Consider the following 20817-nt stretch of genomic DNA (forward strand, 5'->3'; position numbering starts at 1 on the left):
GAGATTCCAGGATTCATGGGATTCCAGAATTGATTAGATTTCAGTATTTATAAGATTCCAATATTTAAAAGATTTCAGTTTTCAGGAGATTTCAGGATTCATGAGATTCCAGGATTGATGAGATTTTAGAGTTAATGAGATTCCAAAATTTATGAGGTTTTCGTACTTATGAAATCCCAGGATTAATGAGATTCTAGGATTTATGAGATTGTGGAATTATAAGATTGATTAAATGCGTAAACAAAATTATCAACTTTCAATTCGTCCCGGTGTCCCCTATATCGATAGTCTGACATTGACCGAATGAAAAATATCGAAAGTAATAAAGTAATAAATTTTGGAAATTATTGAGAAATAGACATCTTGGTATTTTTATTTTTTATTGCTCTACTTTATATAAGTGTTTATTGTTATTATCGATAGACAGACAAATTGGGAAATTAGAATATAATTAAAACTAGACCCTAATTTAAACTAACTTGTTATAAATTATTTCCAATCTAACTGAAATATGAATAACCTTTAAATTTCAAATTTATTTCTAAATTAAAATTTACAACATTTACCAAATTTGGTTAAAAATATATTTTTCGCATAATATTTGTAATGCAAAAAAGGAAAAAAGCAAATAGCGCTTGACTGTTTTAATTTTCTAAATTTTAAATTAAAAAAACGCGTTCATATAAAACATTTGTAAAACGAAAGAAAGAATAATTTAATTTTTATTTGCAAAGGAGTTTGTTACTTATTCAAACCTTTTAAAGAGATTACGATTTTAAATTTAAAAAATGCATTTTATTATACACACACACATATATATGTATATATATATATATATATATATATACATACATATTATAATTCCCACGATTTGAATCCCTACTTTTATATATGTATGAAAGAAAAATATTTAAAACGGTGTCACTTTGTTTTTATTTACTTTTCGTTGAAAAAAATCGCGAACGCAAATAATAAACACTCGAGATTTTATTTTTAATTTAAAAAAAATCACGTACTAAACAATAACAAGTCTTGGAAAAATAAAAACTGAATTAAATTTAAATTAGAAGAGCCCTTGGGAAAGTTAAAAAATGGTAAAGGGTTGAGGTGGGTGAAAATAAGGACGTGATGGGGTCCAATTTTTGGATGAAATAGAAATATTATTGTAATGCTATGTTAGGGGTCTATCTTCATATGAGTTGGTAGTAACGGACGGTAAGAAAAAGATATGTATTTGTTGTGCGATCAGGGATTTTACACATAAAACCTAACCTTAAGTATGTGTTATTAAGGAAACATCAGGAAGTTGCACTTATAACAAATTTGTCATTGGTGTCTTTTGGAGGTTAGGTTTTATGTGTAAATCGCCTGTGATTGCATTGCAAATACATATTTTTTTGACAGTTTGTTATTACTGACTCATACGAAAATAAACCCGTAGCATAGCATTACAATAACATTTCTATTTTATCCAAGAATTTTATTCGAGAATGGGCCTCATTATTTAGTATTTTGAGTATTTAGTATGTAGCATAACATGTGTAATAAGGTTATTTCACTTTAATACTATGTAGTAATTTGTTAAAACTAGAAAAGAGTAAATATACATTTGCATAAAAATTTAAATATAAAATAGGAATGAATATAAAAAATAGTAGTAACTTAATTAGTATTATTACCAAACTGAAATCCTATATAAAGATCGAGACTATATATTTATTTTAGACCAACAAGATGATCGTGAACAAGTGTCGTAAATCAGAGATTATCCTAGGATAACACTTAACTAGTTTCACGAAAGGACAGGGTGCCCTCGTGTAATATAAACACAAACATATATATATATATATATATATATATATATATATATATATATATATTTAGTAGCCCTAGTTTTCTGGTCGTGGTTAAGGTTCTCATGCCAAATAATGGATTTTAACTTGAGCCAACAAAGTCGCGTGGCTTTGGAAAAACATGTTTAATCAGATTTTCATTTGACACTGTTGTTGGGACAATCTTATTCGTCTTTTGGTATAGTTTCATCATACATCATCACAGAAAAAAATATTTTTAATAATATTTTGTATTTCTATAAAATTTGTGATTGCAGCAATTTTCTTAACTTACTTACCCATTCATAAATTATTATGAATTGGTTACCCATTCATAAATTATTTTTAATTGGTTATACAAAAGAAATAGTCAAAATTCTAAGATAAAAAATTAGGCAGAAAATAATTATTGGGCTAGGTGTGAGTGGCATTTTGTCTTGAAGCGAATTGCCAAAACTTCTCCATATATGTAAATAATGGATCTAATACAAATTGATTTTGAGCGCTTTTTAAAACTGACACGGTTACGTAATTAGACTATAATGTTTTAAAATTTTCTTTAAGACAATAAACCACAACATCATAAAAGGTTTCATCAAAATAGTAAAAAAATCTTTGGCCAATCATTACCAAAAATCAATCCTAACAAGGCAACTCAGTACTTTTACTTCATATCAAATGTATTTCATTTAATGAATTCTCCGACCTCAAATCGAAATATTACAGATAAATGAAAAATTGCGATCAGTGCGAAAAATAAATATCAGTCTGTAAAATCATCCCCCGTTGCAAGGACTTACCCCATGTGTAAACATATGTCCATATAATATTTCTGTCACACATTCTATTATGCCCAAATTATAAATGAGGACGACACCGTTTGTCTCGTGACAATACAAAATATAAAATATAATATACAATATATATATATATATATATATATATTTATATATATATATATATATTGATATATATATATAAATATACATAAAAGGTTTTTTACGTCACTCTGATATCGCGATGATTAATTGCAAGGCGTCTACCATGCTTTTTTTTATTGTCACTTTTCAGGGGTGACAATATTTTGGTCAGTTATCAAAATATTTTGCAAATAAAATTTATTAAGTATATATTTTGACTTCTTGAAGGAGATTTTTTTATTTCTCCAAAAAGTCCGGTTTGCAAAGCTCATACAGCCCAAACTTTTTACCTTCCTTTTAGAGATCGAATAATTTTTCATCCTGATTTTAGTCAATGAATGTGTAGACATAATTTTAGTTCTGAAGTGTTAAATTTAACTTTAAAAAACAATTTTAACAAGGCTTGTCTAACCCTACCACTTTTTCTAAATTTTGGGGTAAATTTTATTTATTTTAATTCTTTAATGGGGAATTTAAAAATACTAACACTATTCAAAAACCCACAATACTAATTTTTCACTGTCATTGCCCTGACACAAATTTCCAATTTATAATAGTCATTTTAGTAGTCCAATTATTTTACAAACAGCACTATAATTGATCAATTATTGTCTTTTCTGTAAACGTCTTTTATATACTGTAACGCTTAAATTTATATACTTTATCGCTTAAACATTTTCAAAACAATTCTTAGATATTGACAATAGAAAGGTTACCATCTTTCACTATGTGCACAAAAGTACATAGTTTTTGAATATCTTGCAAAAATAGCAATTTTCGCAAAAAAATGTAGAAATTGAATATTAAAATCTGAACAAAAAAGTATTTATGAGAGGAAGCTGGAAATTTCTGCAGATTTTTCGAAATCTCACTCGATTCACTAAGCATAAGTAAAAAGTCATATTTATCAATCAATGATTTAATAAAAAGCGGGATAAAAATAGATCAATACTTTGAACATCAAAATGTGTCAACTTAATTTAAAGGAAATCAGTTAGGATTAGATTAGGCTGGCACTTGCGATCATTATTAATATGTCCCAGAAACTTTTATATGTGGCATGCGTTGCAGTGGGTGAACCATCCATATAATTTGTGTTAGCTGGACTTTTCACTTTCAGAATCAGTTAGAAATTGTTTATACTAAATATTTTCTAGAAATATTTTTTAGACTAGAGTTAACAACGTTTTCTGGGTTCAACAGTATATATATATATATATATATATATATATATCCATATACACATTGGGAATGATAACAATACGATATGATATTTATGGCATCGGCTCGGAGCCATAAATCAACCTAGTTCAACATAGTTCGCTTGTGCAAACACTATGTACGCCAACCTCCCGTACACAAACACATTGTCCGACGTCCCCTACATAAATATACACATACACATATATACATATCTATATATTTGTGTGGCCCACATTATATTTGTCCGTTGGCCGCAGATAGATAAATCATTCTGGTGGATATTGCCGATTTAGCAGTTCATTTCATAGATGAATGTGGACTTTTGAATGTTGACTCGCAATCGCAACTGTTATTTGTGGCTTTCATAGAAAATTCCACCAGGAAAATAGAAAAGATAGGTAGAGATTCATTCGACTCGTACACTGAGGGATAAAGGACATTTTTGGACGGGGTAAAGTAGTTCTGATCTGAAGTCTGATTCTCTCAATTAGTTATTACTGATTATTACTGATGATTTTTTAAGGTTTACAGAAGGTTCTCTATAATTTGTCCGTCCTTTTTGTTGACAAACTTCAAATGGTCAACTTTTTCAGAACAAGTATAAAGAAAATTGGCTGTAACATTTTTGAGTTCCACTTAATATTTTTTGTTTGGTGCCAATGAGTATTTATTACAAGGCAATGCTTAACAATAAAGTCACCATGACTAAATGCATTTAATCATGCACATCATGAGTACTTTTCCCTGAACACCTGCTTTTCTCAAATGACAAAATCATACTCCAACCACCCACTGAGCTGCACAAAATCACTTTCCCAAAAATCATTTTAACCAATTAAAAGCTCATCTCACCTCACTTGCCCTTCCGATATATCGAATATAAGCTATCGATAAAAAGACTAAAAAGAGCGTTAGGTGCCAAACGATCATCTGTTGTCATTTTATAAAAATCAAATCTGAATATCAAAAAAGGGAAAAAGGTCGGAGGACGTTCAAATATTGAATTAAAAATCGTTTAGCAGTCTGTCCAAATGTGGAGAAGTAGATATGAACGGATGTTTTTTGTGTCAGGTGCCATATGGGGAAAAATGCGAAAAAATGTGGATTTGCATAAAAGATCACTTAAGTCGTGATAATACCAGAATTGATTCTAGGCTATTAGCAAGTTGAAAAGAATTTCAAAACGTTTCAAAATAATAATTTAGAAAATGAATTAGAAATTTTGGGTATAATGTAATAAGCAATTAATTTACTATTTTATCGCACACTATTACATAACAGCTAACTAAAATCTAATGTCTCGACTCAGAATGACGAGCAAACCTAAAATTAGAAAGCCGGAGTTTTAAGCGAAAAAAACTTCTTTTGGAAAATTTGCAATAAAAGTCTAAAATTAGAAAGTTGGAGTTTCTGACAAAAAAAATCTTCTTTGGAAAGGTTACAATAAATAGCTTAAATTAGGAAGTCGGAATTTCTCGCAAAAATAATTCTTTATTGGAAAGTTTACAATAAGAATCTAAAATTAGAAAGTCGGAGTTAATGGCAAAAAAATCTCATTTGGAAAGTTTGCAATAAAAACATAACATTTATTCATATATCAAGCCCTCTTGTCGAAAAATATCTTGTGAAGTTTAAAACAACAGTATGAGTGTCTCTAACATTCATAAAACTATTAATTATTTTCATATAAAAAGTTTACAGAAAATTGCATATTTCACGTTAACTTTTAGAAGCAGAAGTTTGTTTTCGTGTATATTCGATTAGTTAATTTTATGTATTCTGGACGTTCAAAGTCATTCTGAATCGTATGAGACCAAATTTGAGAAAAGTATGTATCAAAAACAGCTGGACCAATTTCAAAAATTTAAAAGTCACTCGATGTAACTCGAAAAGGGCTTTGGTCAATTGGCCTACGATTGGCCGATCCGTTTTTTTGCAATTCAGAAAAAAAGTGTAAAATTTTACGCACAAATTTTAGCCCACGATCTTGAATCGATTTTATACATTCAAAAAGTGTTTGCAAGATATTGGGTTTTTGGTAAAGATCGAAAAAAAAAAATTTGGCGGTTTTGATGAATATCTGTATGACGATAGATATCGTCGTCTGAAATAACATACTGAAATATTATAGGCCTACAATAAGCGATTGAGTTATATAAAAACACCAAAATTTAGAATTTCGCTGCGAAATTAGAAATTAGCTAGGAAACATACGAGTTAACTCGTATATTCGCTTAAATTTCCAAGTACAAACTGATGTCATTTCTTATTGACATCAGTTTTCACAAATGGCTGTCGAAGCTGGGACTTCTGATGGAAAGTCCATAGTTCTAACCACTAGGCCACGGGAAACCTTATATGTATATATCGGTGTGTGTATATATATGGATGTGTTTATATACCTATCCGTGATAACATATTCCGCTCAGCCGCCTCGATTATTTTTTCGCTCCTCCGCAACCGTATAACGAGCTGCCAGCCGGGTGATGAATTTATTATGTTTTTAATCTGCCGCAAAAGAATAACGAAACTAAAGCGTTTCGTTCCCGAAGAAAAAGAAAGGAAAAGAAGGGAAAAAATCGAGGAGGAAAATTAGGGACGGCGGAAGAAAATGTATGTGGCGTGCCGCGATGGAAAATTTGATAGGATGCGCGCACGTGGCCCGAAAGGAAAGTTTCGATAGGTGATAGGAAGTACATGATGGAAATCCGTTTTGTTGTTTGTTAACTTTGAGAATTAACAGAGTATAATTCGGCTTGTATTTTATATTTCATTGTGAAACTATTTGCCACTAAAAGTCAGTACAGTCGTATATGACAGAATATTCTATATTGTTCTTTGCAACTTTGCCAAAGCTGTCTAGTGTATATATATCTAAATTGAATATTTTTGAAGGAATTTTGAAGGAATTTGTATTTATATTTATGTCATACATTTTTTTTAAAAAGGCAAAAAAATCAAAAATATCAAATTGCCTTAAAAAATCTAATAATTGTTTGATTTTTTTTAAATATAGAAGATATTACATTTTTCTTTATAAAATATATAAAGACTTGATAAAACTAAAAATCGAAGAATGAATAATTGTTAAATTCGAAAAGAATTAATCTATTGAATGAATTAATCTAATTAATAATGTAATAATATCTGATTTTTATCAACAACTATTTTACTCCGACTTTCAAAACCACTTATTTAGTTTAACATATAAAATTATGTAAAAACATTTCAATTAAAAGTAAAATTTCAATGTAAAATTTTAAATTTTATTTTATTACTTTAGTTTCTTATTGCCCAAACCAATCATTTAAACTTATCTGATTCTAGATGACGTTTTTTGAACTTTATCGATACATTTTATTAATTTAAATTTATCAAAACCATCAGATTGTTTATCTCAAAATAATTTATGGCTTTTATGTCACAGAAATGTCAGCAAATTGCACTTTGTATTTTTTACAATTTTATCACATAACTATCAATTTTATTATTGTGTTTTACATACCATATAAATTCAAATACATATTTTAGTACTTGCGAGAAAAATCAAACAATATGTAAATAGATAAATTCTCAATAATATACTATAAAATGTCGAGTTCATTTAAAAATCGCATCGCTTTTGATTTTACGCATTTTTTTGTTCATTATTATTATTATACTTTAATAGTTATCATTAGATTTGCTATTAGTTGTCAAATTTCATACTGGTCCATAGTAATATTTATAAATCATTAACTTACTATAATTTGTTTATTAAATTCAACATCTTAGATTTTACTCAATAAGGCAAGTCAATAAATTCGTCGTTCCCATCCATTTATTTCAAACAATATCAAATTCCATACAAAAGTTACAATCATTCTCTCCTTAGCCCTTTTGCCTAAATCAGTGGTGTACAAAGGGCTGCCTTGGGCCAAATATTTTTCACATAATAAGTTTAAATAAGAGAAACATCCCGATACTAAATTTCAGTGAGAGGAATTAATTAATTTTAAATAAAAGTAAATTTGAAATATAATGATTTTGGATAAGAGAAAATTTTATATTTAATAAAGTTTGGAATTTTTTAATGGTACTATTTTAAAGTAGAGGGCAAAGGATGTATAATCAACCATAGCCTTAAATTGCAAAATTTTACTGAACTTAGCTAGGTAGTTATTAACTTCCCGTAGGGTAAGTTATTGTAATGGGCCGAAATGCGACGAAATTCTCGACGTTTTGAAGGTTTCTGAACATGTTGGCATACCTCAGAAAAAATGGATGTGTGTCTATGTATATGTATGTATGGATACAATTTTTCGTCCACGTTTTCGGGCGCACGGATCAACCGATTTGAATGGTTCAAAAAACATTGAATTCCTATTGATAGGGAGATGTGCTGATTAGTTTTTGGCAAAGGCAGGTACAGCCGTTACGGAGATACGGAGCAAAGAGTGCAGAAAAAAGAAATCGAGTTTTTGAGTGAACGGAACATCCGATTGGAATGATCTAAAAAACATTCAATTAGTAATGATTGGGAGAAGTGATTATTAGTTTTTGGCAATGGCAGGTCCAGCCATTTCGAAGATACAGAGCTAAATGTGCAAAAAATGGCAGTTTTTGAGAGAACTAAGCGTCCAATTTAAATGATTTAAAAAACTTTCAGCTTGTTTTAACAAAATAATTGATTTGAGAAAAAAAATGTATCATTTTTTTTAGTTCTTTTATATATCGAAAATAATTCAGATTTTATTTTTAATTCTGACTATAGTTCTAATATAATATACTTTACAAATAATTTTAACTTTGCAATTCAGTTTATATAATTCTTATAAATATTAGACAATGTTACAATATTTATAATAATCTATTTTAAAACATTCAGTATTCCTCGAACACTTCGTTACGGTACGAGAAGTTCCAGCAATTTGCCTTAAGGCACGATGCCATACACCCCACTAGTTTGTTTTATATTTGATATTTGTTATGGTGCAGTTACTATTGTTTTTGCAGCATAAATGCTAAAAGTCAAATTGGACTTTACCTAGTTTTTTATAAAAAAATTACCGATAAGTTGAATTTTTGAAAATCAAAATAACACCCTTAATTAATTAAGTTCTTGATAGGCGTTTGTAACCTTCAAATTAAAACTTATAATTAAAGATTTGGAAAAAAATGTAAATGGTAAAAATTGACTCAATTGACAATATTGGGCTTTCCGTCATTCCAACCCTCATATTTACCCCTTCATCTAATATCTTTTACCACCACTGATCTACATCATCTCAGTTTAGAGCACACATTGATTTTTGTCTTGGAGAACCATACAATACAATACAATATACAATACAAACACAATACAAAGACAAAGCGAGTCCGGGCAAAACGCAACACAACAGAACAGATACATCTTCCCTTCGTGAATGTTTTTCCTTTCTCTCTGGAAAATTTCTCTCTGGCAACACTACCACTCTCTCCGCCCGGACGCCATGTTGGGTGTCTGATACAAGCCACTCCCCAAAGGGGCGGAGCTTTCGCTTCGTCCTGGTTCGGTTGTGTTGGTGTCGACTTGGGTCGACAGACGACAGACGAGTCGCCTTCGGGAGTGTGCGCGTCGCCTCTGGATCAATTGGACGGCTCTGTATGTATTTTTAAATTTGTAAACTCGCTTTTCGAGTTAAATATATGAACTCTTGTGGTTGAGAAAAATGCTGTGGAAGGATACTGACTTGTGCACTGAGGGACGGAAGATGATAGATACAATAAGATATTTTTGGATTGTTAGTTTTTTATGAATGTTTATTAGAGAGTAAATGTACAATTTTGGACTAATATTTTGGGATATTCTTAAATGATGTGGCAAAAAGGTTTTTAAATTTTCGAAATCTGTTCGAATTTTTTGCAAAAACGTGTACGAAAATTTTTGCACCTTTCTGCTAATTATAAAGAAACGGCTCGGCTGATTGTTTTATGCGTCCGATTTGAATGATTCAAAACCATTATTTGTGTTGACAAAATGAGTACTGATTAAATTGTTGAGAAAGCAGGTCCAGAGGTTTTGGAGATCCAATAAAAAAAGTAATAATAAAAGCCATTTGGCGGTCAAAAATTAGCATTAGGCATGTGCACGGATGTTTTATAGAGATTTTAATAATAAGTACATTTTGATTTTACATTTTTATAGGTTCCGTACTAATGTTTATGCGTGACACTGCGACGGGGCGCTTACTCGCTTCGATATTTCTCTTTAAAACAGCTACACGCGAAAGTTCAAAATATTCAAACAATTTCAGAACATAAAGATAATTTAAATATTTCAAAACAGTCACTTTTTTTTAAACAAAATTCAAAATTCACAAAAATCTAACATTTCAGTTCTCAAAGAATTATAAAGCTTTTTTAAAAAAATTAAATTATGGTAATAGAAGTTCCAAAAATTTGCTTTAAGTGAATGTGAATTTTTAACATATTTGAAGAATATAGGTATTTAATTCAAAATAAACCTTTTCTTTAATTCTTAAATTAAATTTCTTAAATTTCATTAATTATTCTGATTCATTTTCTTGAAAATTATTGAATAATTTTAAATTCTCAAAAATATTTTTAGAGTTTTTAAAAAATTATAAAGCATTTTTAAAAATTAAAAATCATGGTAGGTATAGGAAATTTCTGCAATTTTTCTTAAGTGAATGTGAATTTCTAACATTTTTGAAGAATATATTTAATTCAAAATAAACCTTTTTGTAGTTTTCTATTAAGTTTCCACATTCATTTTTCATCAATGTCTAATTTTTACTACAAGCTGGTAAATTGACTTCAAAATTCAATTTAACAACTTTTTTACTACTTATAAGTCTAATTTTTTAATTTATTACAATTAATATCACTTACGTTTTAATTTAATACAAAATTAGGTGATAGTAAATTACAGTTTTATTGCCAGATTTACAAAAGCTCAAAAAAAAAGCTTTTTGAACATGCCAATTGCGATATCAAGCAACTTTATGCAAAAAAATCAATGTGTTTTTTAAATTTATTTTCAATTTGTCACAATTCTATAAAAATAATGAAAAATTATTTAAATAATTAAATATTAATAAATGGTTTGGTCGAAATAGTCCCGGATTTACAACTTGCGTTTGGAATTTTTTAGAATCAATATTTATCCCGGATTCAGGCTTTTTGCCCCAAAATATGTAATTGAAGCTTTGATGATCGAAGGAAAAACCTAAGCCTTTTATTCAATAATTCTTTCTATTAATTATTATCTTTCTAATAATTATTTCTATTAATTAATTATTCTATTATTAATTAATTTCTAAGCTATTTATTTCTAAAACACACTGATATATTTATTTGTGTATATATATATATATATATATATATATATGTATATATATATATATATGTATATATATATATAAGTATACAAAAGAGAGAGAATAGAAGCGTGTTTTATGTATTTCAAAACAAAATCGAATAACTGGCCGTATGCAACGTTGGCGTAATCAGAGGGAAAACAGGGAAGCATTTTCTTTCTGTAAAATATTTTTATCAACTTTCCCAAACAGAAGTTTATGTTTTCGCTAAAAAAAATCTTAATTTTATATTATAAATTAGTAATGGGGTTTATATTATAAATTAGTAATGGTATGTTCTTATTTTTCTTCTTTATTTTAGTTCTTTATTTTTTATTCTTATTTCCTCTTTACTCTTAGAGTAACAGTATACTGCCATTTTGCTAATTTTACTTTTTTTTTCATTTAATTTACTCTACTGTTATTTTACTCATTTACTCTACTGATGTCATTTCAATAATTTTGTTTAAATACTCATGTACTCTATTATTACTTTACTTATTTTGTTTTAGAAATTTTGCTCATTCACTATACTTTTATTTTACTTATTTTCTATTTACTTTAATGTTAATTTGTTCATTATGCTCATTTTCTTTTCATTGTACTCACTTTGTTTACTCTTTTTCATTAACTCTATTGTTACTTTACTCATTTTATTTTTCTTATTTACTATACTGCTTTTAAATTGCTTTCGAGTTTTAAGATTTGATTGACAATCGCTTTTTCCAAATTTGGTCTTCGATTCAGAATTACTTGAAAGGTCAAGAAAACATAGAATTTGCAAGTCTTATTTCCTGGCAAAAACATAAACTTCTCGTAAATGACTTTTGAGTTGCACACGTTTCGAGACTTTTATTTGTATCATCATCAGTGAAAACAAATTTTGAAATGAATATGAAATTTTCAATCTTTATTTTTTGAAAATGTTATAAATTGGCAAACTTAGTATTATATTCTCTTCATAAACAGTTTTGAACATTTTATATCTATAAATTAAAATAATTATTTAATTTTGCAATCGTGTTGGGACAATCATAGACTCGAAACATTTTTTATTAAATATATTTTAACATTAACTTGTAATTACATTTTATTACAATTTCAAAAACGTCGACGCTAAACAAATAAAGTCAAGAACTTTTTAACAAAAATATTTGAAAGTAGAGGGCAAAAGATGTATCTATGTACCAGCCTTCACTTTGATCCTTACGATGTTGCTATCAGGAGGAAATCGACAATATTTGAAAATCCATAACAAATGTATTTTTTTCGTAGCTAGTTTTTTTGGTTGTAAGCACTATTGTTTAGTTTACGAGACCTTAATATAATTTTTAAGTATACGTTATTTTATTGTTTTATAAGATATATTATTAATTTTAAGTTAGATTCAACAGTTTTTTTTTTATATTTATTTTCTCTATAAAAGCTTACACGTGGTTGGAATAAAAAGGACCAACTGAACCTTTATCCTGGCAAAAGTATAAATAATATAAAATAGTAAATGAAAAAATAAAATAAGATAAAAAATGCAATTTTACAAGAGATAAGTTGAATACATATTTGTTCCAACACTGCTGATGATTTTTTTGACAAAATACCAAATTAAGATTATATACAGTATTATTTGTGTAAAAAATGTACACATGAAATTTATATTTTGCATTGGTTAAATAATGTAACTATTATTTTGTAAAATCGCTTTAAAATTAAAATAGAACATTGGGCTTCCTGACCCTCCCATTTTACCCCGCATATGGGGCAAAAAAGACAAATTTTTGAAAAATAGCACAAAAAACACCTTTCTACGATTATGGAAGTTGTACTGAACATAGTCAGATCGTTGTTTGTTTGATTTTTCACAATATAATTCCTCAAATTCAAATTGGACCTTTGTGCCTCGCCGTACACTGTTATTGACCTACATCATTATATGAATATTTATGAGTTTATTTAAAGTCCATACGTTTCGGCTGACATCCAAGCCTTCATTCAAACAAAACTTTGACATCCCAAACCATATTTAATTGGATTGCTTTCTTTAATTTTAAAAAATGTATCACAAATCTCTAGTAGTAAATATTTTTTACCTAAAAAATTCGCATCCGACCCCTGTACACCAACACACCCTAACACAAAAAACACAAACACCAAAAACATGCACTGTCAAATCTCCGATATTGTATTCTTTATCAACTCGCCGAACACCATACCCTTACTCTAACCAGCACACCATCACCTTAAACCACGCCCCATCACTATACCCATCTCTGTCCCTCTCACTAACTTTTACCACTGTATCGATCCATCCCCTCTTTGGCGATTACATTTCGATCCGCCCCACGGCCAATGTTAAAAGACGCCCTGTGTCTCTTTCTCGCGCCGTGTATAATGTACTGTGCGCGAAAGGGACGGCGCGATGGGTTCATTATAAAGTCAAATCTAGCAGTGCGTAGTACAACATATCGTTCAGTTGATATATTAGTGTTTTGTGTGTAGACTTAGGAGAGATTCACAAAGGCTCTGAAGAGATTACTGGTAGGATATCCCGGGAATATCCTAAAAGATAATTTTTTTAGATATATTTTTCGGTTAATAAAAATTATCACCCCGACGACAATTAGTTTAAGAGTGGTCTGATTTAATTTTCGAGTGGTGAACTTTCTAAAATTTGGTTAGCAGAAAGTGATGATAAGTTGAGACTATGTTAAGAACTGCGCTGGAGTTGGTTTTGGATTTTTTTTGGTTTTGGTGTTTTGAAGTGTTGATTTGATAAGTGCGGTTTTTTTAGTGGTGAAAATTTTGGAGCAGGATTTCTAGGATTGATATAAGGTAGACAAAATTATTTTAATATTCAGTAAATTTAATGTAAAAAAATGCTTATCTACTTTTTAAAATGTAGCACTCGACTTTAGGTCATTTAAGACATCAATTTAGTTTCAGTTTACCTAAAAAAAACAAAGATTTCCTCAAACAAATGTGCCCAAATACAGTTTCATACTATTATTTTAAAACTGTAGTTAAGAGATTTATTTAGTTAGGGCATTAATTAATCTAAGGAATCAAATTTAACAAATTTATACAATTTGTTGCTGCCGTCGCTAAAATTTAATTCGTGGTCTAATTTTGTATAATTCTCAAAAATTTCTGTATTAAATTGCTTGAAAAAAAAATGGTTTACCATCAGCTAGGTTAAGGCATTATCTAGGAGAATAGTTCAACTAAGACTTATTTTTTAGCTTAGGCAAGATATCAATTTTGTTAAGGCCCTAGTTTATCTAAGACATCAAATTAGTTAATGCTTTAATTTGGTAAAAAGTAGAATTGCGTATAATCATTGGTTAAGACTTTAGCAAATTCATTTAGCTTAGGAATTAGTTCAACTAAAAATCAAGTCTTATAATTATCAAATTTCAAAAATTGCAATATTTATAAATTACATTTAAGGAATGAATTAAACACATATATTTAATAAATGAATTCAGATATTAATTTATATAACATATACATAATTTATAGTTCACAGTTATTTTTACCTTATTTTTTTTTCAAGACATAAGTTAAGTTTAGACATTACTTTGTATAAGTCATAATTTAGTTAAGGCAAAGCTAAAAATATTTAGCAATAGCTCAAAAAAATAATAGTCTATTGAATCTAATAAAAATCTAATAACAATTTCCAAAATCTTTAAATAATTTAAACCAGCACCAGTTCAGATTTTTTTATATTTAAATGGAATTTTAAATTTACTTAAATGTAAATAGTTAATAGTTATTAGTTTCAATAAGACAAAAAAGTTAAAAATATTTAGCATTAGTTCAAAAAAATATTTTTTAATGGGGCTAGTTTATTATTATAAGAATCTTATAAGAATTAGTCAAATATTTAAATATTTCAAATCAGCACATTCAGATTTTTATATACCTAAACAAAAATTTAAACTTACTTTACATTTTAATAATAATTACTTATGTCGGTAACTACTTTATGTAAAAATTATATTAAAAATGGGTTGAACGAACTTTCTCTAAAATCTCGAGCCGAATTATCATATTTGTATTATTCTAAACCATTATTATTTCCATTTCATAAAATTATTAACTATATCAACCATAAACCATAAGAATGGTCAACCAAAAATATTTTTACTAAAATAACATTCCAAAATTTTTATATGTGTTTTACTATAAACAACTATTCAGAAGAATTTGGTACGAATCATATAAGATTATTACAAAAGTAAAAAAAATATTCATATTAGGAAAAAATTTACCAAAATATATAAAATAAATATTAAATAAATTTATTTGAATCTGAAATTTAAAATAACTCTTATATATTTTCAAAATTTTCTTAATTTTTTAACGGTTTCAATAATTCTTGATGTCAGCATTTGTAAATGAAATTTGTAGATTAGAAAATATAATACAAATTCAATTTTTTTGAAAACGGATACTTGTATTTAAGACATTTAATGTCATTCTGAATCTTTTGATACAAAAATTGGAAAAATCAAGTGCATGTGTAGTAAGTGAAAATTTAATTTATCATTAAAAAATTAGACTTCTGTAAACAGTGGCAAATCCCAAAAAAATTTCTATACTTTTCATCAAAATCAGATGAAATAATAAATTTTAATTCATTATCGAAATTAATTTTAAAAATAATTTATATCGATCACGTACGATATTTGCAACCTTGGTTTAAACAAATAACATGACACGTTTATTAATTTATTAATATACAATGTTTATTTATTTATACGTCTGTGACAAATTTATTGCTACAAGTTCAAACAGCAATATATCTATAAATAACAAATATTTATTATATATATATATATATATATATATATATCAGAAATTATAATTATATTTAACATTGGTCGAAGACAATTGTAATATATAATTAGACCATCCATTGCAGATGTGATAAACTAATTTTTATTATATATATATATATAATATATATATATATATATATATATATATATATATATAATATATATATATATATATATATAATTTGATGAGAAATATCTAAATTACTCTATTTATTGTAAAGATAAAAGCCATAAATATTTTTTTAAATTTTAACTGATAATGTCGGTGACAAGGTGAGAGACACAATATCGTTATATATCAATAATAATTATATATATATTAAACATTTTTTTTTCAAATTTAATTTGCCACTTCTAATTTCAATTTAATTAAGAAAATATTTCAAATTTAGTATTAATTTGCAATTATTCATTTCATTACCACTTTTCTTGTATCTACGAAATTAGAAAAAAAGGATTGTTTTATAAAGTCCGTGAAATAATATTTTAAAGCAACATCCTCGTTACCAGTTCTGAAAAATACATTTTAATTTGGTAGATAGAATTATCTTGTATTACAATGACATTATTACAAATGGAATTTTCTCATAAAAATATTATTGATAACAGACTTACTTTTTTAATTCGGCTTAAAATTAACAAATGTTTGAATAATAATTCAAATTTGGTCAAAATATCTTAGGATTATTCAGAGATTTTTGAGAAGTTTCAAGTTTTTTCAAAGTTGACAATTTTCACACATAGTTTTGCATTTGTCTTCGTTTCAAATTAAAAAAAAAACTATTATTATTTTATCAACACAATTTTATACCTCTAATTCTATTGGTATATTTACCTTTACTTAAATAAATGGATTGGCTAAATATCATTATCATATTACTTAAAAATTTATTCAAAATTTATTTTATTCAACATTTTTTATAATTTGAAAGGAAATTGTTATTTTTGTACCAATTTATGTAAAAATAAAAATTTATACATTTTTAGTTTATTTATACAATATTAGTCATCATCAAAACTTCTAATTCACCATTTTTTTCAAATTCCCAAAGAAATCTGTATTATTTTTTTATCAATTAGTCTCAATGTACAAATTTGTGTATTAAATTTTTTCGATTCAAATTCATTTATCGAAAAAAATATTTTTTTAACAATTTCACACAATTCTTACTCATTGTACATTAATTTAGTCCATCGTCACCGTCATTGTCATTGTATTATTACATAACGAATTAATTATCCATGTAATTTTTATTATCGTCATAAAAAATAAAATCTCATGATATTTACTCAACAAAACAAATACTCGAAACAATTAACTCATTATTTGGTAATTGTTTAAATAACATTATATTTTACAATTGTTTTATTACTCTTGGCAACAAAATTGTCGAAAAATAACCAAAATTTTTTAATTAGTCTGTCAGTGTAAATATTGGAACATTTAAAAAATAATAAATTTAGTGTTCTTTTTATGATGGTAAATGAAAGATATGTGGATATTTTGAGGTCTCGTGATGGTAAAATAAATAATTTGAAACTAGTTTAAAAATTGGCGACTAGAAGTTGTTTGTGGTAATTATCCAGGGCAGGCGGCGAGGTCGTCCTTTTATTTACTGGCCGACGGGATTTTTTGAACAATTAACATTAGAAATGAATATCTACAAGTATAAGCATTTTTAGCATTTTCAAAATTTAGTAGAATTTTGAGTATCATCTTGTACTTACCAAAACTTGAGATTGAGAATATCACCTGCTTTTTGTTGAAGATTTTTGTGAAAGATAATAAAAGTTTTAATTGTAGAAATGAGAAAAATCATTTTTTATTAGAACATTGTCTTAACTAAATTTTTACAAATTCGTTTTACTAAATTGCCCAAATCCACACGTAATCTTTATAATTGTGATTTTTTAAGTCATCATGAGACATACACCTATTTTCTTATCCTCAGATATAAAATAGTTAAAGCTTTGTGCAAATTTATTACAACCATCATGAAAATGCTTGTTTAAGATCTTATGGTGACAAACTATATTCCAATGTGACATCTGAATTGTGTCTTCTAATCCTTTGGTGAATTTACACCGGACATACTTTGCCAAAAAAGAAAGTCCTCGAGATGTCGGAAAAACTTAATTTTGAGTTAAAAACAATTTGCGACGCGTAAATTTATTTAACGTCAGTAGTATTATTTATTATTTATTTAGCTCATGCCAATAATACAATTGAAATACATCTTGTCGTGTGTAAAGTATAAACTGAAGATAATATTACAGAACCAGTATGTTTGTTTTATTTACACTAAATGATGTCCTACTCTAAGTTTTGTCTCATCAGTATAAATTTTCATTAATAACTTCAATTAAATATAAACATGAAACCTTCAAACATTGTCTTGTGTTGTGTATATATTATAACACTGCTAAAATTAAAGTAATTTATAACATAGCTACTGTTATCCTTTCGACATTTAACAGCTTCTGTAAATAACATAAAAATCAGCGCGAGGATTTCGAAATGTCAAAATGCTCGTTTGAATCGCGCGCCAAAATACATTCATAGAGAAATTTATGTTCGAAAATGTCGAAAATGGATACGTTTTTGGTGTGAAGAGAATAATTTGAAACATTATATTAAAAATGGGTGATAGGCTCAAAGGTCTGTGAGAAAATGAGTTTTTCAGAGCGCAGGATAGAAACACATTGTGTCAGAATCATTTTGTGATTTTTTCATGTATTTTATACTTTTTTAATGTATATGATAGATTGTTTAAATACCTTCCCCATTACCATTAGGCTAAAGTCATTCGATTTTACTTATTTATTTATAAAATAAATTTATTATGTATTTTTTTTCTTGTAAAATTACTTTTAAAATTTTAATTTAATATTTTATTTGTTACTTATAATTTTTATATCCTTGCCAGGGTGAAGGTTCAGTTGTTTTTTTTATCACGCCCAGGTGTAGCTTTTTTATGAGTTATATAAAAAAAAACTGTTAAATTTAACACAATACAATTTATAATCTATCGCTCTATCCTATTTATTTTATTAAGTTTACTTAGGTTAAGTACTGCCGATTTAATAAAAAAACACTTTTCATCTCTTTAATTTTCAATGTCGTCTCCCGTCGCGCCGTGTCGTGCCACCGTCGGCGTGGCGCCACCGTCGGCGGTTACGTGCGATCCGGATTTATCCTTTATCATCCCGCCTTTATCCCGAATTCATCCTGTTTTATCCTGTTTCATCCTGTTTTATCCTGTTTTAACCGTTCTTAAGCCTTCGAGCTTATTACGGGCTCTCCGCCGCCGCCGCCGCCGTTCGGCTTCATACATTGCTCGCGCGTTATTGCCGAAGAGATGTAGTAAGGTAAGAGACGATGACAAATTCACCTTCACCTTCACCTTTTCCAGATATGAGATGAGATGTTAAGAACTAGAACTAGGATGGAATGGAATTTGTTGTAGTCGAAAGATAATGATGTTGAATGGAAGTTATGGAGGTGCATACGTGCACTGTTACATTACAAAAACCTTACTAACTAGTTGGTATTGGTATTTTGCCTTGAGGCAAGTTACATGAACTTTCTGATATGTGTAAATAATCGACTTAATTATTTATAAAAAATAAATTAATTTATGAGTGATTAAAAGTATTCCAAGTGGATTTATTACACATAATTGAAAACGAACGAACACGTTAACTCAAAGTATTTTCTAGAAGCAAATTTTCAAAAATCAATAATTTTTATAATTGAACCAGTTTCCGTAGGACTTTAATGGTTTAGTATGTTCATTCAGACCAAATCTATCGTTATACCAAGTAAATCGCCTAATTTTAATTTTAACAAACGTCAAAAAAACTACTCATTTTCTTAAACTTTGACGAATTTTTAAAATTAAATTACTTGTCGTAGGGCCGTAATATTTCAGTAAGTTCTATAAGACCATGATATATATCGCCAAAAAAAGTTTCATAAAAATCGACTTAATTTCTTTTTCAACAGTTAATTACAAGAAAACGGCTCAGTAGATTTTTACCAATCAATCAGTATCATTCCCAACTAATATCTTTCGAACAGTTTTTGATTTTTTAAAATGAATTCGGTAGTTTGAGCTTATATGTGGACGAAAAGTTTAACACTTTTTCACAAATTACAAAGAAACGGTTTGGCAGATCGTCTCACAAAACTGACAAACGATAGTCCTCATCGAGATACATGCAATGGCTTTTAAATTTCTGAAATCGATTCAGGCGTTTTTGAGAAAACGTCGATAAAATGTCTAATTTTGACAAATGCCAAAAAGACGATACTGATTTTTGCAAACTTTAAAGAACTTTTAAAATTAAACGACTTGTTGTAGGGCCGTAATATTTTAGTATGATCTACAAGACTATGGTAACTACCGTCAAAAAAATCATAAAAATTGTCGATTTTTTTTTAACTTCATTACAAGAAAGCCGACCGATCTTTACCAAAAGTTAATCATCACGATTCCTGACCAATATCTATCGAACGGTTTTTGAATTTTCAAAATCGATACAGAATTGCGGGCTAAAACGCGGACGAAATTTTTTCACTCTTCTGCTAATTACAAAAAAACGGCTTGGCCGATCATTGCACTTAATAAACTAGTTCTCATCGAGATACATTGAATAGCTTTTAAATTTTTGAAATCGT

This window comes from Ctenocephalides felis, unplaced genomic scaffold, assembly GCF_003426905.1.
Source record: "Ctenocephalides felis isolate EL2017-DRISC unplaced genomic scaffold, ASM342690v1 CF-g0.4_SCAFFOLD_03571, whole genome shotgun sequence".
NCBI classification, from domain to species: Eukaryota; Metazoa; Arthropoda; class Insecta; order Siphonaptera; family Pulicidae; genus Ctenocephalides; species Ctenocephalides felis.